This window comes from Pinus tabuliformis, chromosome 5_1 (genome assembly GCF_031772625.1).
Source record: "Pinus tabuliformis cultivar Carrire ecotype Pingquan chromosome 5_1, CPIR1, whole genome shotgun sequence".
In the NCBI taxonomy this organism is placed as follows: domain Eukaryota; kingdom Viridiplantae; phylum Streptophyta; class Pinopsida; order Pinales; family Pinaceae; genus Pinus; species Pinus tabuliformis.
This window is the reverse complement of record NC_142305.1, coordinates 646,010,012-646,034,074: the sequence shown is the minus strand read 5'-3', so window position 1 is coordinate 646,034,074 and position 24,063 is coordinate 646,010,012. Positions and strand designations below refer to the sequence as shown.

At 36.9% G+C, this 24,063-nt stretch overlaps 1 pseudogene; it reads right to left on the bottom strand.

Moving 5' to 3' along the window:
• Positions 1-906: 906 nt before the first annotated feature.
• On the bottom strand, positions 907-1,245 carry LOC149166643 (leucine-rich repeat receptor-like serine/threonine-protein kinase BAM1 pseudogene; annotated as a pseudogene).
• Between the last annotated feature and the right edge of the window lie 22,818 nt (positions 1,246-24,063).

Sequence of the window (24,063 nt, the reverse complement as noted above, 5' to 3'; positions counted from 1 at the left end):
AACCCAGAAGCGGGGCTGTCTGTCTGTCGTTCTTTCTCGAGTGCATTTCTTTCATTTTCTGGCTAGTTAGATCTGTAAGCGGTAGTTCGGGCCACAAGAGTGTACTAGTTGATTTCTGTGAGACAAAAGCAGGTACATGGGAGACAGGAGGGAAGACTGAAGCTCACGAAAAATCAGGTACATTTCAGAAAAAAAAAAAAAAAACATAATTACTTACATGGCCCAGTATGGACTTTAGTTAAAAAACTTTTTTTTGTTACAATCCTACTTCTGGTAATATGTGATCTTCGGATCTATAATCTCCATAACTCTTCCTCTCTCTAACTTCGTCATCTTCTTCACCCAACCGGCGAGGTTCATGCCCTCTTCAAATTCGCACTCTCCCACTGGTCGTTTGCCTGTAATGAGCCCAACCAGAACCACTCCAAAGCTATATATGTCGCTCTTCTCCTCCACTTTCAGAGTGTACGCATACTCTGTCAATTCAATAATTATCACAAAGATGATTATCACATAAAATAGTAAAGTCATCACTTTATTTTCCATTTATTTTTAATTCAGGGGGAATCTCAAAAAACAGCGATACAATGTGTAGCCTAAAACTCTCAGGTAACCCAAACACAAATACTTGAGCACAAACAGTAAAAAATGATAAAGAATGAAACGACAATTTACCTGGAGCTATGTAACCAAAAGAGCCTGCTATTGAAGACATGCACTCAGAGGTACCTGAATGATGCAGTAACTTAGCCAGGCCAAAATCAGCGATATGTGCTTCAAAATTGGAATCCAAAAGTATATTGTTGGACTTCACATCACGATGAAGTATAAGCGGCGAACAATCATGGTGAATATAGCGCAACCCCTTGGGAGCCTCCACTGCAATTTTGTATCTACTATCCCAATTCAGATGCCCTCCATTGTTTCCATGGAGCAGCTCCCCAGGCTTCCGTTAGGCATGTATTCATACACCAGAAGATTAGTGTCATGATTGGAGCAAAAGGCCAGCAATGTTACTATATGCCTATGCCGGATTTTGCCGAGAGTATTGACCTCTGCAGAGAATCCATGATCGTTTAAAGAACCGATGCGAATACCCGTAAGTTTCTTCACTGCAATTTGTTGGCCATTGGGCATGATGCCTCGATACACCACTCCCGCTCCTCCTTCGCCGATGATGTTTTCTTCTTTTAGGCATTGTACAATGTCATCGCACCCAAAGTCCAGCTTTTGGAAGGTCGTCATTTCCCACAACCTGGTGTCGACTATTTTCTGGACGGCCCTAGCTCTACCTTTATATATGGCTGCCCCAACTACCAAAAGCAACAAAAGCAACAAACAGAAGAGCAGCGGTGCTAGGCCATGCTTACGGTGGGCTTGACCTCGCGAAGTGCAATTGCCCAAGTGTGGTCTGCACAAGTTGGGATTTCCTGCAAAATATGTTGGATCTAAATAGAAAAACCAGCTACCCTCTTGAATAATGCCTGAAAATTTATTGTAAGAGAAATAAGGTTTGGTCAAGTTCTACATGTTCTATAATTCAACGGGAATACTCTCATTCAATTGATTTCTAGATACATTCAAATACTTGAGAACTCAATTAAATAAACACTTCCATTTTCATGTTTTTTGAACTAACTTTGTGAACTAAATTAAATAAACACTTTCATTTTTTTAGTGGTGAGAACTCGACATGAATCTTACCATGTGGGCCCCCTCTTGCATGTAAAACATGTGTTCTCCACTACCTGGATACCCTTCCTGTTCATGGTCATCACAGTTATACCAACAGTTGGCTGTTGTGCACGACTGAAAGCTGCCACCTGCCCTAAGTTGGAGGACTACAAAGAAAGTGTGAATAATCTTTCTTGTATCATAGTATTGAGAGCTAGCTCCAAACGAAAAGTGCCACAATCTGAGGAATTTTCATCCAAATGGTACAAATTCTACACCATTATATTGTCATTTCAATTCCTATAACTTTATATGAAATTTATGGCTCGGGGATTTATTTGGGTCATATATGTCTTTGTTCAGGGAGACCAGGCCTCCATTATTGGAGGTGCAATTGACTTTGTGAAAGAACTGGAATAGCTCTTGCAGTCTCTTCAAGCTCAAGCTCAAAAGCGTAGAAAACAATGTGAACTGGAATGTGAGCTCAAAATGATTTGCAGGGTTGAACTGATACGTGTGTTTTTGTATTTAGAGAAGCATTATGATAAGTGTTTTGTTTTTTGTGTGTGGTTCCGTAGGAAACATGGTCTCAAGCTTCCCATTTAGACGAGGCTTTGCAAACTGAAGGTAGGAGGTAGACACGTTGGACATTCAAACGAGACAGAGGTAAAGTTGTGGGCCCCACGGTATTTTACGTGTTTGAAATATGGTTTTGTATTATACATTTCTTTTTGCATGTGTGACAAGTGTCTATTTAAAAGCTTTGTCTTTACCTTGTTACGATAGAGTTTCTCTTTGGTTTTATACATTACAATTTCAGACCAGTGAATTGGTATAGCGTTTGAGGTCTAGTGCAATTTGACAACCTTTCCACTTTAATTGGCGATCTATTGCAAACCGCGGTGTTCTGGTATGCGTTATTCTTTCACAATATTCACGTATAAAGAAAATGCTTGAATCAATTTGATGGACAGAACTGATATGCTTTCTTTACATATGCAACATATTGTTCTTAATGCCTTCCAGTTGATTGCATGGTTTCAAAGTAAAACACTGCGCTTTCAACAATGAAAGTAGAATATCAGCGCTAGCAATCAGCACCAAATTTATTAGGGTGGTGTCATCCGCCTCTGTTCCTAGTGCCCTAGCTCCCTTTGTATCTGCCTATTATCACGCTGAGGGTGGGTTTGGATCTCCTTGCATGCCAACCTGCAGTTTGTGTCGAAAAATAATTATATCGTCTTCCATTTCACTTCATAGACGACTTAGATATTATATTATGTTATCACAAGTTATGTAGCTTTGTAGTTATTATATATACATACCCCATAACAAGTAGTGTGAAAGCCCAAGCGGTCATGGCAGATGCAGCACTAGGAGCCAAACTCTAGGTAGTCCAAACCCGGAGGTGATGGAGCCCCGAAAGGCGACAATCAATCAGCAAAACTCTCAACAGCACAAAAACAAATTATGCCTAGAACAATAATATGTATTTTGGGGTTAGACATTAATAGCTACCAGTAGAATAAGTGTGGTCGAGGGCTTTGTTGAGAGCCCATCCTGCAATAACACCTACACCCACATACATGCAGAAGTTCCACAGCAAGAGAAAACCCACCAGAGATTTCACTAGTCCACATGCCATTATAATAATACTAGCCCTGCTCTGCAAATTATTAGTACTGACCAAACTGACCTAGATTTAGAAATGAAAAAGTACCACTTATTAATGTATACTCCACACCAAGGCTTAATCTGTTGAGGGATAGATAAGCTGAGAATACTTCTCTAGATATCTCCCAAGGGAAGAGATGATGTATTTATGAATGGATGGAAAGTAAACAAGTGACCCTCAAAGGAAAGTGCCAAGGGGGATAGAGATAGAGTACCCCACAAATGGGAAATAGTAGGAGTGGTAGTTCAATCAAATAGGTCTGTTTATCCAACTCTCAATGCCTTGCCTTACAAGGCAAGGTGATATCACCTTGAAAGCTTTTGCATCCCCATCTTGTCCATGAATCCAGGTTGGAACATAGTTAGTTGGATATTGTTAGAGCAACTCTCCAGCTTTATCAATATATTATGGCATTTTGCAGGGGTCACGCGCAGGATTTGAATATTTTTATTGTATTGGTTGTATTTCTTTCCCTAAGCATTTCAGTGCCATTTGTATCATCTGATACGAACAACTTTCTTTAATTATTCTTTCTGCAACAATTTTCGTTAATTATACCCAACATAAGGTAATGACTTGTTTGTGGGGTTCTGCGCATGTATATATAAGAATTTAGTTTCTCGATAGAGTGTTAGGGGTAATAATTTAAAGAATGCACATAAAATAAAAGTGAATTTCACAGTCACAACATGGAATTTTTGCAGTGTTGAATTTAATGGCAATTGTGAGTTTCGAGGCTCTTGTATCCAATCATATGAGATCCAACCTCACACATATTTATATTGAGAATTAGACACCATCGCATTCTTTGTTTAAGAAGAAATTATTAGTGAATTGTTTTCAATCTCCAAAGGTTCATGATATTAGTTTTAATATGCAAATAGGTATGTGTTTAAGTCTGGTTGGAGACACCCCCGCCTCTGTTCCTAGTGCCCTAGCTCCCTTTGTATATGCTTGTTACCACGCTGAGGGTGGGTATTGATCCCGAAGTGGCTCTGCTCCTAATGAAGCCGTAAATGAAATTTGAGAAAATAACTTATTACTTTATTGGTTCTGATTGTGCCCAAATGAAGACAGGTGCAAGTCACAATAACTGTTCATTTTACAAAATTTCTTAATGACCAATCTTTTCCATGTACTACAAAACCACTGTTTATAGTTCTTACCATAGTCAAACAAGATATAACAGAATAGTGTTAAGACTTGAGGACTTACTTTATCTGTGTACTGCTAAATAAAACAATAATCAGAGAATATATATGTTTAATATTGTTTCATATTGACATCATTTTATGTTATGTGGCTACTTTCTGCTCTTTCAATAAACAACATCTATAACAGAATGGAGCTTGCCTGGTACCTCTAGGTGAAACCATACTTCGAGGTCATATCCAAGACCCTGTAGGCCAGTTGCAACACTAAACAGTAGTAGAAGTTGAGGGCTGCTCAAAAGATCAAAGCACACCTGTCATGGAAACATCCAAGAAAATAATGTGAGTAATGTTATGTCTACTTTATAACATAAACAAAGGCTTTGTAAGAAGGCCATATTAATCCTATGACTGTTAGGATACAAGGTACGATTGTGCACAAAGCTGATATAGGTGTACCCCCAGTAAACAAATAGTGGTTACAGGGGGCTGGAGAGCATTAGGAAATATGTCATGGAGAGATGTATATGAGAAAGAAAATCGGTCTTCACCTAGAATATCCCTCTTCAACCTGGACGAAGACAAGACTGATAGATTTTGAATTCAAGAGTTTCATATACCAAATTGTTTGTATATATACTATTTCTTGAAATTGCTGTGAGCTGACTATTAAATGGCAGGCCTAATAGAAATGCTTGGGGTGGGGGTTTCATACCACTTATTAATGTATACTCCACACCAAGGCTTAATCTGTTGAGGGCTAGACAAGCTGAGAACACTTCTCTAGATATCTCCCAAGGGAAGAGATGATGTATTTATGAATGGATGGAAAGTAAACAAGTGACCCTCAAAGGAAAGTGCCAAGGGGGATAGAGATAGAGTACCCCACAAATGGGAAATAGTAGGAGTGGTAGCTCAATCAAATAGGTCTATTTATCCAACTCTCAATGCCTTGCCTTACAAGGCAAGGTGATATCACCTTGAAAGCTTTTGCATCCCCATCTTGTCCATGAATCCAGGTTGGAACATAGTTAGTTGGATATTGTTAGAGCAACTCTCCAGCTTTATCAATATATTATGGCATTTTGCATTTCGACTTTCATAGGATTCCTTTTTGTTTGAATATTTTTCCCCTCTAAATTCGAGTCACGCGCAAGATTTGAATATTTTTATTATATTGGTTGTATTTCTTTCCCTAAGCATTTCAGTGCCATTTGTATCATCTGATACGAACAACTTTCTTTAATTATTCTTTCTGCAACAACTTTCGTTAATTATACCCAACATAAGGTAATGACTTGTTTGTGGGGTTCTGCGCATGTATATATAAGAATTTAGTTTCTCGATAGAGTGTTAGGGGTAATAATTTAAAGAATGCACATAAAATGGAAGTGAATTTCACAGTCACAACATGGAATTTTCGCAGTGTTGAATTTAATGGCAATTGTGAGTTCCGAGGCTCTTGTATCCAATGATATGAGATCCAATCTCACACATATTTATATTGAGAATTAGACACCATCGCATTCTTTGTTTAAGAAGAAAATATTAGTGAATTGTTTTCAATCTCCAAAGGTTCATGCTATTAGTTTTAATATGCGAATAAGTATGTCTTTAAGTCTGGTTGGAGATGCCCCCGCCTCTGTTCCTAGTGCCCTAGCTCCCTTTGTATCTGCCTATTACCACGCTGAGGGTGGGTATTGATCCCGAAGTGGCTCTGCTCCTAATAAAGCTATAAATGAAATTTGAGAAAATAACTTATTACTTTATTGGTTCTGATTGTGCCCAAATGAAGACAGGTGCAAGTCACAATAACTGTTCATTTTACAAAATTTCTTAATGACCAATCTTTTCCATGTACTACAAAACCACTGTTTATAGTTCTTACCATAGTCAAACAAGATATAACAGAATAGTGTTAAGACTTGAGGACTTACTTTATCTTTGTACTGCTAAATACAACAATAATCAAAGAATATACATGTTTAATATTGTTTCATATCGACATCATTTTATGTTATGTGGCTACTTTCTGCTCTTTCAATAAACAACATCTATAATGGAACGGAGCTTGCCTGGTACCTCTAGGTGAAACCATACTTCGAGGTCATATCCAAGACCCTGTAGGCCAGTTGCAACACTAAACAGCAGTAGAAGTTGAGGGCTCCTCGAAAGATCAGAGCACACCTATCATGGAAACATCCCAGAAAATAATGTGAGTAGTGTTATGTCTACTTTATAACATAAACAAAGGCTTTGTAAGAAGGCCATATTAATCCTGTGACCGTTAGCATACAAGGTACGATTGTGCACAAAGCTGATATAGGTGTACCCCCAGTAAACAAACAGTGGTTACAGGGGGCTGGAGAGCATTAGGAAATACGTCATGGAGAGATGTATATGAGAAAGAAAATCGGTCTTCACCTAGAAGATCCCTCTTCAACCTGGACGAAGACAAGACTGATAGATTTTGAATTCAAGAGTTTCATATACCAAATTGTTTGTATATATACTATTTCTTGAAATTGTTGTGAGCTGACTGTTAAATGGCAGGCCTAATAGGAATGCTTGGGGTGGGGGTTTCGGCCTGAAACAAGGTCAGGTTGTTCTCATCTCCTGGTGCTACAAATTTGACCCCTGCCTCATGTGCCCCTGTGGCTACCTTAAGTTCCAAGAAATGTCCATGGGAATGCGGCCTTGGTCAACAGTGTGGAACTCTTCACTCCGCATCATTAGTCCCGAGCAAGTTAGCAATAAAATGTTTCTACGTCAAAGGAACTCAATTCTGCTAAGGATTGTTTTCTGTCCTTAGCTTCAGTTCAGAAAATGTTCGTCACAAACTGGTTTGAGATCACATTTACAGTGTTCTTAACATTGTAGGTCTATAATGTAAGATATATGATATGTGACCTTCTAAAGCACTAGCATTCTCTGTTTCAACTAATTATTGCAGTTGTATGGTTGCCTGAATTCTCTGTAAATAGTTGCAATCAGCCAATATACGTGAAACATGTTAATAGTTCAATATACTTACGAGTGCAAGCTCAGGATCCCTGATTGGATGGTGCTCCCCGTGTCTTGCTGATATATCTGAACCCCAGATACGTCTACCCAAAAACTTAGAAGGCACAAATTTGATATTTTCTCCGAAATAATCAGGATTTTCTCGAATATTAAGCTGTACATTTTTTGTAGGAAGGCTAATGCTAGTATAACCAGGAAAAGCAAAATCAGGAGTTCTGAGAAACATCATTATAGTCTCTTGCATCAATGCCTCGAACAAAAAACAAGGAATGGAAAAACATACAAGTATGCTATATATCCATGTCCCTCTGCTCTTTTTGCCAGACCCATCAGTCTTCTCACCTCTTCCTTCTTTGTTTCTATGGTATGCAGTTAAATTTTAATGTAACCATTTTTGTCTCATTGCAGATTGTATTTCTGTTAGTTATGTACAACTCATCTTTGCAATCCGTTTTATTATTATATAGTTCCATAACCGGATATCTAAGTGATAGTACATGAACACAGGTATGAGGAAGGTGAATTTTATAAATCTCATCATGATTATTTCTCAGATAAGGTATGACCTTATGAGTTAGCCAATGTCCCGGTAACCTTTGCTTTGAAGTTTTGGATTAATTATAGATGTTCAAACTAATATATCTTTCCAACTGTACTCTAGAAATTTATTTTATTGAGGCAATTTCTCGTGCTTGTGATATAGCTTGATTCCTGTTTCTGTTTTTCCAAATTGGGTCATTTTCAAAGATTGAGGCAGTTTCTTGTGCTTTTGTTGTAGCATGGTCTGTGCTTGTGTTTTTTCCAGTTGGGTTGTGCATTATTGTATTTTATTATATGCTTCCCCCAATTATTCATATGTTCTATCTAGATCAATATTGAGAGGAATGAAATGAACAAAGGCTGTAAATTGCCCCATAAGGCATGATAACCTATTGTCTGATCTTTGCTGTTATTGATTTGAACCTTACAAATGTCATATTTTCTTGCACTTAGAACTGGGCTACCATATTTTTTCTAGAATCTAAACATGTCTTTCATACACTGATTACTTGTCCTGTCTAGCCAATTGTTTGTGGTTGATAACTACTAAAATTCAGATAGTGCCCAACCAAGTTTTCCCTTTAAACTTTAATTTCCTATTAGTTACTGCCATACTTATTAGAATGGCTTGGACCCGCCAGAAAGTGAGTGTAATATAATCTATTGCCCACAGTCCTTTTGTAGCGCAAGCGGTCAACCATAAATGTCACATATGCGACAAGATCAAGCTAATCCTATGAACTAGATATTTTTAAAGTAAGAGATTAAATTGAACGATAAAAGGTTTTACTAATGTACAAAGTGCTCCATGAATATTAACAAAAATTATCCAGTGTAACTTTATTGTTGTGAAAAGAGTATGAATGATATTTATTTTTATTTGTTTAAGAATACGTTTTTTCCAAAGATTGAGGCAGTTTCTTGTGTCATTAACCAAATTGGGTCATTTTCAAAGATTGAGGCAGTTTCTTGTGCTTTTGCTGTAGCATGGTCTGTGCTTGTGTTTTTTCCAGTTGGGCTGTGCATTATTGTAATTTATTATATGCTTCCCCCAATTATTCCTATGTTCTATCTAGATCAATATTGAGAGGAATGAAATGAACAAAGGCTGTAAATTGCCCCATAAGGCATGATAACCTGTTGTCTGATCTTTGCTGTTATTGATTTGAACCTTACAAATGTCATCTTTTCTTGCACTTAGAACTGGGCTACCATATTTTTTCTAGAATCTAAACATGTCTTTCATAGACTGATTACTTGTCCTGTCTAGCCAATTGTTTGTGGTTGATAACTACTAAAATTCAGATAGTGCCCAACCAAGTTTGCCCTTTAAACTTTAATTTCCTATTAGTTACTGCCATACTTATTAGAATGGCTTGGACCTACCAGAAAGTGAGTGTAATATAATCTATTGCCCACAGTCCTTTTGTAAAATGCAACATCATTTTGATTAGGTTCATGCTCCCAGGTCTGCAGAATTTCCAAACATAGGATCTATACCATACTTGGTTATCTAGTATATGTTTAGGTAAGCTTGGGCATTGCCCACAGAGTTCACAAAGATTTGTGGAAACACTATAAAATAAATCAAAGGATATGGAGTAATCCTTGTAGTCTATTAAACACATATAACCACAGCTTAGCCATTTTATGTAAATTTTTCTTTCCATCTATAGAACCCTAACCTGTTGTCTGATCTTTGCTGTTATTGATTTGAACCTTACAAATGTCATCTTTTCTTGCAATTAGAACTGGGCTACCATATTTTTTCTAGAATCTAAACATGTCTTTCATAGACTAATTACTTGTCCTATCTAGCCAATTGTTTGTGGTTGATAACTACTACAATTCAGATAGTGCCCAACCAAGTTTGCCCTTTAAACTTTAATTTCCTATTAGTTACTGCCATACTTATTAGAATGGCTTGGACCTACCAGAAAGTGAGTGTAATATAATCTATTGCCCATAGTCCTTTTGTAAAATGCGACATCATTTTGATTAGGTTCATGCTCCCAGGTCTGCAGAATTTCCAAACACAGGATCTATACCATACTTGGTTATCTAGTATATGTTTAGGTAAGCTTGGGAATTTCCCAAAGAGTTCACAAAGATTTGTGGAAACACTATAAAATAAATCAAAGGATATGGAGTAATCCTTGTAGTATATTAAACACATATAACCACAGCTTAGCCATTTTATGTAAATTCTGCTTCCCATCTATAGAACCCTATGCTTATGCAGAGTGGAGTTATGGGTATGTATCTTCCCCTCATTACTTCCACTCTTTCCCTTTATAGATTGTCATATCACTGACTGTCATATCCTTTCTTCTGTGCAATGAGAAGTTCGATCCTGTCACACTCAACTGCCAAAACCTCACTTGCAATCTAACACCAAGATTTTATTTGAGATTTGCCTCTGATGTCAGATACATCACTTAATTTCCGATTTACTTTTGTCGTCACATACATCATTTCATATGCCATCTACCTCCAATGTCAGATAGATCACTTAATTGCACCGATTTCTCACTTAACTGCACCGATTGCATATCAAATTCTGCACCTTCCATCTTGCAACATTGAAATGGTAAGTTTTTTGTTTTATGGTGATCATTAAACACCGGTTTGCTCCAATAAATGCTCTTCATATTGGATTATATCCTCTCCAATCTGATCTTGAAGTATTTCAACCCCATTTCAAATTAGTCCGTATATGTATTTATTTCTGCACTTGTCAGAAATTTATCCCGCATTGAAGTGTTGCGATCTTGCACGGGTTTCCCTATTTGGTTGTACAACACTTTTTGGTTGCATCTCTTTTAGCACATAGGTTCCAAAAACGCTCGTTCCACGAGGTTGAACAAGCCTATACAAACATCCATTACCCACTGTCTTTCAATCTTTTCAAATGATTACCTCTTGCTTCCAGTAAAATATTCTCAAAAACCCAGTTCCATTCACACTTAAAACCAGCTTGCAAACACATTGAACTCTTTTATAAATTGGCAAAAGCAATGCCTAATTTCTCTCCTACAAAACAAAACTACCTTCTGCACCTACATATTGACATACATCTCTCTGCTTCACATAACATGGAATCCATTAGCATAAGCCAACTTACTCCTTAGCACTTGTTCTCATAACTCTTCTGATTATGGACATCGTAAAAGTAGAAGCACAAAGAAAAAAGAAACCAAGAAACAAGCACTAACAATAACATCTCGAACAAGGAGCATAGGAATCTACAACAAGTACTCAGCTATTAGACTATCCAGAGGAGCATACGAATCTACAACAAGTACTTGGCTATTAGACTATCCATCTACTGCTTCTGCCTCTATAGCATCCTTACCAGGGAATAGAAATAAGTGGCTTTTGGGTTCAATTCTTTTCCTTCTTCTGGGTATAGTTTTGCACAATGATTATGGAGTATATTTGAGTTACAGCTCACATTTTTGAGGAGAGATTGTCATCATCTGAAAGGGCTGAATTCGATCACTTTGTATCTCCAAACCCTGTTCCTAAATGATTTTGTGCATTTCCGTTTAGCATATTCATTCAAATAAAGCTTCTTTAAGTTCATAATGGTTCTTGTCATACCTGGAATAGGTGGATGAAAAGCTTTCCTATCTCAAGAAACAAGTTTTCCTATCTTCAGGTAATTGCTCATGTACCACTTTTTGTCACGTCCTTCCAAATCTGAGAACTCCTCCCAGTTTCCTGTTATAAATTTATTTCCTCTTCCTTCTCACTTATGGTTTGAAGACGCCTAATAAAAGGTCCATTTGGTTTTATTTTTTAATATCACATTGTTCAATAGCTCTTTTTGGTTGATGAAATCGATAGCACCTACAAGTATGCTGATAATTGTTGATGACTGTTATTTAGGAACTGGTTACCTGTTTATCGTATTTGCATTTCGCCATTGATTTCTTGACCTTTGACATATTACTTCCAACTATGCAGTCACTGGAAATGAGTGGGAAATATTTATGAAATTTCCCCCGTAAAGGTGAAGACTATGTTCAATATGCACTACTATACTGGACATTTAAGAACTTTAATGAATAATGTATTTTTAGGCACATATTATGTTGACTAGGAAAACATGCGTTTGATGTTGGTAACCAAAGCCACCTAACAGTGCAAGTGAAAAGTCTTAGCCTTCTTATATGTTACATGCGTTGTAGCTAGATGACCCGCCTAAGCGGGAGTGGAGGCAAAGTAGCTTACCTGCCCTCACTCTCTAGAATTATTGCCAAGCAGCTATTAGCGTATAGGTGTATCTTAAACACACAAGGTTGTCATTTTTTTAAGTTCTGTCAAGGATATATTGCCCCAAAAAGCCTATAGCAATCATTCAGAGGGTATTATTTTATCTTCCATTGCATATTTCAACTGGAAGTACAGGTAGGGAATGACAAACATCTATAGTCTGAATTTTGTTCATTGATGTTCCTCAGAACTTGTAATCTCTATGTGGTTATTACACCAAATTTCCAAAAATGTTTAGTACATACAACTTTACAGCAACAACCACGCTCTTATGCCCTTTCTACGGCCATCTAAGATGGTTGAGCTTGTACAGCAGAAAAAACAAAAGCTCCAAATGCTGAATGACAAATGATTGATCTATTCTGCAGAAGACTAACAACAACAACTTTTCCAAGTTCTGCAATTCAGTCCAGCTCCTGCTTGATGCAATCCATTAGCTGTTAGCTAACTTGCAATTTCTACTCATAATTGTATTGTGTTGTCCCTGCAGACCCCAGCGGGGACTACCGCCACGGCAGTGGCTCCTTGTTTGGTCTAGCATTCTCGTTTTTTTTAAAGTGATATAGCCATATTACATCAATTAGAAAGTATAGGTTATGATTTTAAGTTTGAAACACAAGAAAATGTAATAATTATGAAATAAGATGATAATTATATTTCATGATAAAAGATATGGATATTGAATTCCATAACATTTTTCTCCTCAACATACCCACTTGGAAGTCAATAGCCATCTTAAGCTTAGTTAGTTTATAGGTTTTGTAAAGCAATTACATTAGTATCTTTTTAAAACGATATATTTCAATTATGGCCAACAATGATTACACAAGTATATTATTCATCAATTTTAGGACACTGTATTTTGTAATATATAAATTTGAATACTAAATATAAATTAAAAATATAAAAAAATGATTATTAATTTGATTTATGGAATTTGAACTTTGAATTACACAGTTTATATAAATTTTATAATAGAATGATGACCAATTATATCTTTCAAGGATTGAAATTTATAATATGTTATTTTAATACGTTTTAAAAAAATAATGTTTTTTATACTTTATATTTTTTTCTTTTTCATCATTGTTAATTTGTTCGCAGAGGATTTTATATTTTAAATTTTAGCTTTTACTTAATTTCTGTTAAAGAGATGGAAAATAAATTTTAAATTTTAGCTTTTACTTAATTTCCGTTAAAGAGATGGAAAATGTTTGTTGATGACACTTTCATTTTATGGCCCCATAGTCATGAGAAATTAGATCTGTTTTTTCAGCATTTCAACAATCAATCAAGATCCATCAAATTTACCATGGAAATTGAAGTTCACGGTAGTGTTAAAATTGGAAAATAGTGCCAAATTTCACTTTGGATAGCTCATTTGATGGAGATGATGATTGCATTTAATTCCTCTTTTCAAGAGGACCAAAATCCACCTAAAGATCATTAAATTTGGATAAGGGAAAGTGTATTTTTGTAGTATAAGCCCACATGTGCATATTTGATCAAGTCGGCCCTAAAGAAAATTGAACACCCTTGGAAGGCTATAAATGCAAATGACGTCAACCTCATTTGGAAATTATCATGAGACATTCTTCTATTCTCTTTCTTGTTTTTGGTTCACACAGGTATGAGGCAGACCCATGGAGGAATGGGTTCGCACGAAGGTGAAATTGCAAGGTTTGAAGCTCACATCTCTGTTTTAGGGTTTTAGGTGTTATTTGTAGGCATAGCACAGAGAAATATCGATTACAGTCGCTCGATGTCATGCTCGTCCATGCGAATAAAGCCTTTGGTTCACTCACACAACATGTCCTCCATTCGAATAGAAACTAGGGTTTGGTTTTTCAATTATCCGAAGTTTTCGCTCATTGACCGCAGTGTTCGGCAATTGACCGTAGACAGTGACAATTCATAACAGGATTTTGAATAAGGAATTTTAGTATGAGCATGGTTGGGTTCATCTCATGGATATTCTTCAGTTGATTTTTGTTGGATAGTTGTATGGATGAAGATATTGATCATTGTACTCTCTTTTGTTGAATCATTCAATGAAAATTTAATAAGATGAAGAATTTGAAAGGGGTTTCCCCATAATGGGTTTTTCCCTTGTATCTGACCAATCCTAGTGTCTCTATGTGTGAATTCTTTTCGTCTATTGTTCCTTTATATTCCTCTACATTAATGATGATGATATTGTTCTTTCTACATAGTTGCATATGTTGTTGAATAATGATGTAAATATAAATAATGTTATGATGTTATGGGGTGAATTTAATGTGTAAATGAAGAAATGCAATTATCAAAGCAAAGAACAATATATCCCTAAGAAAAATTAACATGGTATCAGAGTTGGGCTGAAAAAAAGTCATGGAGATCACCCCTATGATGACACCATTGATGGAAGCAAGAGAGGATGGAGGAGACCTAAAATAATTATAGGGTTTGAAGGAAACCCTAGGCAATTTGGTTATTAGGGTTTGATGGATACTATGAGGTTAGGGTTTGGAAGAAACCTTGGTTTATGGCAAATATTTGAGATATGCAATTTAGAAACCCTAGCATGACTAATGTGAATATGTTCAAGCACTTGTGTTAGATTTGATGAAGCCCTAGATGGGATAGTCTCTATTAGGCCTGGTTGTTGATAAAGTTGGTTGAAATATTGAAGGCAACATTTTTATATGGACAATGGGCAATGATGGATCTTGAAGGCTAGTTCAAGAGGGAGATGATCACCTCTCATTAAAGATAAGTATTTTTCAATTTATGGTGCTCCTTTATGTCTTTACTTTTGTTTAGACTTATGGATCTGATTATTGTTTTGATTATTACTCATACTTCTGATTATTGTTTTGATTATTACTCATACTTACTGCATGTATATTTGAGTATTTGAACACTTCTAACCTCTTGATGAGTTGTGATAAGTGGATCCTTCTTGAGGATCATGGCTAGTGTAGGAAGAGAATAACTAGCATCATAAAAGGTAAAGAGGCACCTGATGAAAAGGTGACAAAGTGCTACAAGTTTCCTATGTAAAATAAGAAGGTGCACATGTATCTGAATACTACAAGGTATGTATGGTGTATTGGTTCAATGTTATAGCTCAACTACAATATTGGATGGAAAGGTAAGCCATAAGGTATGATGAGTATATCACCTTCACAAATGGCTCATGTGAAAAGAAGTTTGATTCATGATACCTATGATGAAATGATGCACTTGGTAGTGAACAAGTATCTTATCTTTTAGACATGATGAAATTCTTGATTCTATGAATTTACTTAATATTAATCTTTAATATATTGGTATACTTGATGTTTTCTATCATTTTGGATATCTTGATCCCATAAAGAAGGCTAGCTCCTTGATTCTAATAGATGGTAACTTGATACTATTGATAATGTTTGTGAAAAGCATGGTAGCCATGATGATAGAAGTGTAACAATGAGATTGATATTCAAGATATTTTGTTGACCATGGTTATGTTTTGATGCGCTTAGTAATCATGACATATGGTAAAATTGAATGTCATGACTTTATGGATTGAGTTATGTGACAAAGAATTAATGTTGTGATCATGATTCTTGAAGTATACTCTTATTAGCTATTTGACACTAACCCTTGATGAAATATTGATGTCATGATGTAATGGTGAAGTAGTTGATGCTAACATGATATGACCATGATAAATATATAGTCTAACTTTATGATCTAACAAATATGTCGATGCATGATAGTATTATAGACAGTTTGATGACTTGAATGAAGATGACTGAAGTGGCTTCCCATTTAGAGGGAGAATCTCTCCATAAGATCCCTACTCCTATTATCATTTGCATTATATGTATAGAATATTATTTATTATTGAAGTGAGATTTATGGACATGAATAGACAAATATATGATATTGTTGGTCTGCAACAAAGTTCTGGTCTAAGAAGAAAGAGTTTTCCTTACTCTAAGCCTCAACTGCATGGAAGTAAGCCTAAGGGTGCAACTCTAAACCTCAACCGCATGGAAGCAAGCTTAAGGGTGTGACTGAAGCCTCTCAACCACATGGAAGAAGGCCTATGGGTGCAGTTATGCCTGTAGGACACAAAAGTGAATTTTTGTGCATGAAATCAAAAGTTCACGTGAAGGATGTTAGTCCTACAGACATGGAGTAGACAACAGAAAGTTCTATGAGTAGGGAAGTTTGAATGTTTGACTTACTATAATGTGAATATGTTGACTAAACTTGTGTTTGCATGTGATCGGGATATGCATATCAATATGTCATTATGATTTAACCATTGAGGCTTGTGTATGACAATATTTGATAACAGTTGCAAGGGTTTGACTAGATTTGGCTAATTGATATAGATAAGTAGTGATTGGAGTTTTGACATGATGCTTGATAATGATTTAGAACTTTGACTTGATGTTTAGATGTTCTTTGGGCTGTAGATCTCACTGTGATAACAAATTTGGGTTTTGACTTGATGACTAATGATGTAACACCCCCTCCTAGGTATACCCAAAGTAACCATGCAAATCGGGGTAAACATGAGGAGAGATGCTACTATGATAATATTTGACCTCATATGTCACCTTAAGGAAGTGGAATCGACAAAAAATCACATACAGTCATCCAACATCATCAACAAAACCCTCGGGTGAGAAGTCAACAACTCAGACAGCATGTCCCTGGATCCCACTGCTATTCTAGAGCTCTTAGGCCATAGTCACTCTTATACTATAGGCAAGGGAGTGACCAGAAACCCAAATTCTCTCTCACAGGCCTACTTGCCAGCGACTGTGGACCAAAATTGCTAGTTCTGTGCCAGTGACCCCGGGATTTAAGCCACTTTTCTAGCCCAGAATCCTGGCCTCTACCCAAAACTTGTTGTAACTTCCAAAATTCATTAAAAACATGATAACAATGTTGATCAATAAAAAATCACCCTCAGGACTAGGCCTGAGCATCCCCAACCGGGACTAACATTCTATCAAACACTTGGCATCAATGCAACCTATAGGTCTAGGATACAAGACAGAGCATAAACAACTAAAACAACTTATGAAACATAATCAGAAGGATCACCTCCTTCTCCATTGGGCTACTACATCATCAATTAGGTCTTGCATCCATCCATTTAATGGTTACAAGTAAATATATGAAATAACCATGACATAAACCAGTCATTCAACCCTGCTTATAAGTAGCATAAAACCATATAAATATCATAGATATAACATCCATGAAATCCACATATAAATCCGTGCAAAAGTAAGAGAACTTAGCTTTTATTAATCATAGGAAAATCTGACCAGGTTTGGGACTTCCACTTACCACCTGACCACAGACATGGCTGAACTAAATCTCTCTTTTAGCCAGCCACCCCCGTGCCATATTATAAGCATGAATGTGGGATCTCATAGAAAACCCAATTCAAAAAAATCCAAGGGAAGCCAAAGGTTAAACCATCTCCACCCTCATCAAATTGTGATCACACCAAAATTGGTGCTTCAGTCACAATCGAATAGAACTTGGAATGCCATCCGGAATCCATCACTATCCTTGAGGAATTTTCCATCTCATTGTCTCTCAATATTTACCACGATCCAAACTGGACCACTAGGCCCTAAACCGAGAGCAATCTCTCAAGCTTTACCGCAATCCAAACCCAGATCACTAGGCCCTAAACCGAGACTTCTCCCTCGGGCTTTACCATGTATCCCGCCAAAATCGGTCAAGGATTTCCTAGGCCTTTAGGAGTGAACCTTGAGACCACCTCCACCCCAGTTTTTGAAATCCATTCAGCAAACCAAAGCTCAAAAAATGAAATAAACATTCCAACACCATGGCATCTGGATAAAGGCAAGGCTAGGCTAAAACCCATTGTTATAACGCGGCAAAACCATGCCACCAACAGCAAGAGAACCATACAACAACATGCAAAGTCATGCATGTCCAAACCAGCTAGGAAATCACACATACAAAAGGTTACTTGCATGTATTCCTACTGACGCTGCTTGATCATGATTTCCTTTCCTTGATCCTTGCTTTCCTTCCTTTCCCTTTGTTTGTTTTTCCTTCCTTGATCCAAATTTAGAGTGCTCCAAGAAATCTCTAAGTGACCAAGAGTGAGAGAGAGAGAGAGAATAATGAGAGAGCTCCAAACTTGAATTGACCAAGAAGCTTAACACTAACTAAGAGCCTAACACTGAGCAACCTGCCAACTGATCCTCAGAAGTGATTTTATCAATGAGGCCTCTAATTTCTTCATTTTCCATTATTTTCCTTCATTTTCCTCCTCACATGCAACCTGTGACCTTTTTCCTTCCTTTCTCCTAATTTCCTTTATTTTCATAAATAAATGTGCCCAAAATTTATTTTTTCCTTTTAATGCCTTTTCCTTTGCCAATTTTCTTAGCCAAAACACACATCCAGTGATGCCCACTAGGGTATATTTTCCCAACATTCAGGTTGGAATACATGTCCCTTACCCATGGTCTTATTTTTTGCCTTTATTAACTTTTATTACATAAACTTTTCACCAGGGCTGTTACAAATGATTTGATTTGGCGACTAATTATTTGCCTTGATAGAAATGTTATATGGGCATAGTGAATTTCAGTGACTTATATTGGTATTCAATAGATGTTATGTGTTGACATCATTAGCCTTGACACATTGGTTGAAATATAAACAGTTGTGATTCATTATGCAACAATCTCACTATGAATGTATGAAACTTATATGACTCATTCTTAGTATACACATGAAACTTATATGACTTGTCCTTGATGTATCCTTTCATATATAGTAGAAGAAATTATTCATGTTATGATCATGAGGATGGCTTGATATGCTCTCTACTTGTCACCTAGTCCAAATAATTCGATACAGTGATCATTAGAGGAATTTTGAGGTCTAAAATGGGTATACTAAGAAAAATGTACAACCAAAATAAACTTTATAAGAACCAATAGGATTCAAGATGATGATGTCAACCATGGGGGATGATTCACCATTTTTGGAGTTAAAAAGTAAAAGGATTAAAAAATAATAAAATAATAAAACTACTTTTTCAACTCGTATTTTCAATTTATCTCCCTAAGGTTTTCCTCAAATTTTAAGCGGGAGTACTTGTTGGATGAAAAAATTTGATTCCTCATCCAAGGAGTACCCATGTTGCATACATTTGATGGACCCTGCTGGATCCGAATTGGATCCTAGAACACTATCTAAGTTTTCATGAACTCTTTAAAAATCATGCCAAAGTTTCAAAGTCTTATAAAGATCAAGCTTATCAGAGATATCCTCAAAACAGTTGCAATTTGTGAACAACGTGTAGCAACGAGGACCCTCGGTCAAGCGTGCAGACCGTCGGCCCATGGTAATGCGTGCTGCCACAAATTAGCAAAACTAGAGGTCAATTTAAGAAATGGGGGTAGTTTCTGATACGCTAATCACATATCGTCGGGCAAACCCATCAAAGAAGGAAAAGCCCCGAGCAACTAGACCCGAAAGGTTATAAAATATAATGGATATCGCGCTAATTCCATCAAAGGCAGGGTCCCACAAAAAACAACATAATATTGGAAGGGCTTCAAGCAGTAATTGGTTTCAACCGAGTCCTGCCCGATGCCACACAAGGGGTACCACGCATCCGGCGGAAGATAGAGAAAACTGCTCACATCAGACAAGTAAATGTTATGTTACTTATCTGCCTGATATGGATGATGACCATTGGATTTGGAGGCTCCAGATCAACGGTGGAGATGCGTTCCAATGTGTGACTGGATTTGACGAGGCAAATAGGCAGAGTTGTATAAGATTTGAAGTCCGACATGGACGATGCATTGGCAAAAGATCATGTTCGCGGGCATTCTTGGAGTTAACGGAATAAACGGTCATTTTGAAAACGTCCAAGAGAACTGGCACTCAATTCATTATGAAATAGGTGGCGAGCTCCCTGTGAAGCATTATACAGTGATGATTACACAGAACAAAGGGATTCAGAGAGAGAGAGGCAGGGAAACTAGAAAGCCGGGAAGCGGAAACGAACAGTCAAAAAGTAGATTGGCTTTAAATCCATGAACTGACAGAGAAAGAAGCAAGTAAGTTAGAAGCGGAAAGCCAAGAGTAGAGGGAAGAAGCCGAGCTGACCTGCAGAAGCAAAGGCAGCATCAAGCCGGAGTTAAGACAGAGCCAGAGAGAGTCAGAGAGTCTGTGTACTCCAGGAAAGGCTTGAGAGGTTCAAACGAACTCTTCTGTATATGCTTGTCATGTATGAGTCTCAGATTGGCCTCATACTGTTGTGACCAATAGAGGTCAAGTATCAGTAAAGAGAGTCTGTGTACTCCAGAGACTTGGGGGATCCAAGTACAGTCTTGCTGATTTATATCTGTATGTGAGACTCAAATGGAGCTCACTGTTGTAAAAACTCTGCTTTGAAAACATAATAGAGAGGCCACCACTAAAGGCTGGATTGGGAGACGTAGCCCAGGAGTATTGGGTGAACTCCTTAAACTTGTTGTGTTTATATGTTTACCTGTTATGTTTTCTCTAACTACTTTAGTGCCTGTGTATTTCGCAATATTATCGATCCGTTGCATAAAATAACATAGGTGCATCCATGCACATGAGTCTGTAATACCTTAATTGTTTGTCTTAGATAAATTCCAAATCAAGTGGTATCAGAGCTCTAGGTTACTAAGGTTAGACAAGCTTGTGCTGGATTTTTTTGTTGAATGATAACTAGATCAAAGCTTAAATTAGGAGAAGGAGAGTTGGTTGAAGCTAACCCAGAAATTGGAAGAGTCTATCCTAAGAGGAAAATGTCAGAAGAAAGTCCCATGGAATCAGACTCCCAGTTCATGGCTAGTTTCTAGACCATGAGAGCCATGGTAGAAGAAATGTATAAAGAATTTAAGAAATGTAGAGATGAAGATTCATCAAACTCCAAACACGATAAAGGAGCAGAAGAATCTCTCCTCAATGACCACTCCAAAGGCAAAGGGAAAGAAGATAAAATTCCCACACCTCTTGATAGTCCTGAAAATAAAAAGAAGAAGGCATCTTTAATTAAATTAGATGTTAAATTTGATTTGCCGATATATGATGGAGATTTGAATGCAAAGAAGCTGGATCGACAGATTAATGCATATTGCAGGGTGCAAAGCATTGATTCAGACAAGAGTAAGATTCAGCTGGCCAGCCTATGCCTTGGAGGCACTGCCTTGGCATGGTGGGAAGGCATGACACAAGCTGACATGAAGAAGCATGGTAAAATTCTTTCTATCTGGAGTGAATTTGTTTCTACAATTAAAAAACAGTTCTATCCACTAGCTTATATGTAGCAAGCCATGATGAGTTGGAAAACTCTTCGACAATTAAAGGGGAAAAGTGTACAAGGCTACACCCAAGAATTTAGAAAAAGAGCTTTGATTCTAGGAATTTCTTTAGACTCACCTGAAACTTTGCTGAAGTATATAGGTGGTCTACACAACTATTTAAAGAATACCATTCTCATGTTTAATCCCACTAGCATAGATGAGGTATCTGTTCAGGCTACACATCTAGAGACTAGAGGCAAGAATGTGAACCCAAAAGTTGGGGGATCATCAAAACCCACTGCAAGCAAGAATAAGGAAAATAGAAAACAAAAATGGAAAGTGAGGAAGACAAATACTGTACAAAAGACCAAATCTTCATGCACTCATTGCAAGAAGGATGGGCATGATGATGAACACTACTGGATTCTGCATTCGGAGTTGAGGCCCAAGAAGTACGATGGCAAAAAGAAGAAGACTGTTGCAGCTATTCAAAAAGATTTGGGGTCAGATTCAGGGGATGAAACAACAATCACAGCCACAGGTATAAAAGTTAAAAATTTTGAAGCATCTACTAGTAATTATGCACAATCTACTGATAATGAAGAAAATGAGATGAAAAGACATGAGCTTTTTCATATTAGAGTTATTTCCAAGCATCAAAAGATTGATACTTTGTTTGATAGTGGCTCACAAGTAAACTTAATTTCTGAAGCAATTGTCAAGAAGCTGGGATTACTAACCACAACTCACAAGAAACCATATCCATTAGGTTGGTTATGTGATAAAGCAAAGCTACAAGTGACTAGACAATGTAAACTTAGGTTTTCTTTTGGGTCAACATTTGTAGATGAGGTTGAGTTAGATATTGTTCCCTTGGATATATGTGGAATTGTTTTAGGAAGTCCTTACTTGTATGATAGAAAAGCTATTTTCTATAGAGTTGAAAACAAGTATCAACTCAATAGGGATGGAATTGAATATATTGTAAGAGCTCATAAACTCAAGACTAATTACACTCTTATAAACTCAGGGCAGATGAAAAGAATTTTAAATTCATGCAAACATTTTTTACTGATGGTTGTAAAGGAAAACAAACCTGATAAAACCAATGTATTTGAGGGCTGTAATGCTAAACAAGAAGATGATTTAGAAAAAGTTGTTTCAGAATATGATATACTATTTCAAGAACCTAAAGGTCTGCCACCCAAAAAGGAAATACACATGATATTAAATTGCAGCAAGATGCTCCATTGCCTAACATCGGAATGTACAGGTTGTCCGCTTTAGAGAATGCAGAAATCAAGAAGTAGGTACAGGAGCTGCTCAAGAAAGGGTTTATAAGACCTAGCACATCACCATGTGGGTCTCCAATTGTATTGGTGAGAAAGAAAGATGGCTCATGGAGAATGTGCATTGATTACCGAGCACTGAATAAGATAACGATAAAAAATCGTTATCCCCTTCCTCACATAGATGATCTACTAGATCAATTGAAAGAAGCTGTTTATTTTTCCAAGTTGGACTTGCATAGTGGCTACCATCAGGTCAGAGTTGCAGAGCAAGATGCATGGAAGACTGCTTTCAAAATAAAGCAGGGATTGTATGAGTGGTTGGTTATGCCTTTTGGCTTAACTAATGCTCCTTCTACTTTCATGAGAGTAATGAATGATGTACTTAGACCTTTTATTGATTATTTTTTCATTGTATATTTATATGGCATTCTTATATTTAGTAAAACATGGGAAGAACATTTGAAGCATGTAAAGCAGACTCTAGATGTTTTGAAAAGAGAAAATCTTTATGTTAAGCTCTCAAAATGTGAATTTGGAAAAACATATTTGAATTATTTGGGTCATATTGTAGGGTGTGGTGAATTGAAGATAGATCCCTCTAAGGTTGCAGTCATTGTAAACTAGCCTAAACCCAAATTTGCTGCAGAAGTTAGAAGCTTCCTAGGAGCAACACAGTATTGGAGAAATTTTATTTCTAACTTTTCCTTGATTGCAGCTCCCTTACATGCTTTAACAGGATTGAACAAGGTGTTCCAGTGGGGAGGCAAACAACAGAAAGCCTTCGACACCTTAAAAGAAAAAATTAGTATAGCACCAGTACTAGCACTGCCCAATCCTCAAAGACCATTTGAGATTGAAACAGATGCCAGTGACTATGCCATGGGAGCAGTGTTGATGCAACATGGTAAACCCATGTGTTATCATTCTGAGACATTTAATTCTGCAGTAGTTAATTATCCCACATATGATAAAGAATTGTATGCATTAGTATAGAGTGTGAAAAAGAGGAAACATTACATATTGGGAAAAGAGATAGTTATACATACTGATCATCAACCACTTCAATATTTGCACTCACAAACTAAGTTGCAACAATCAAG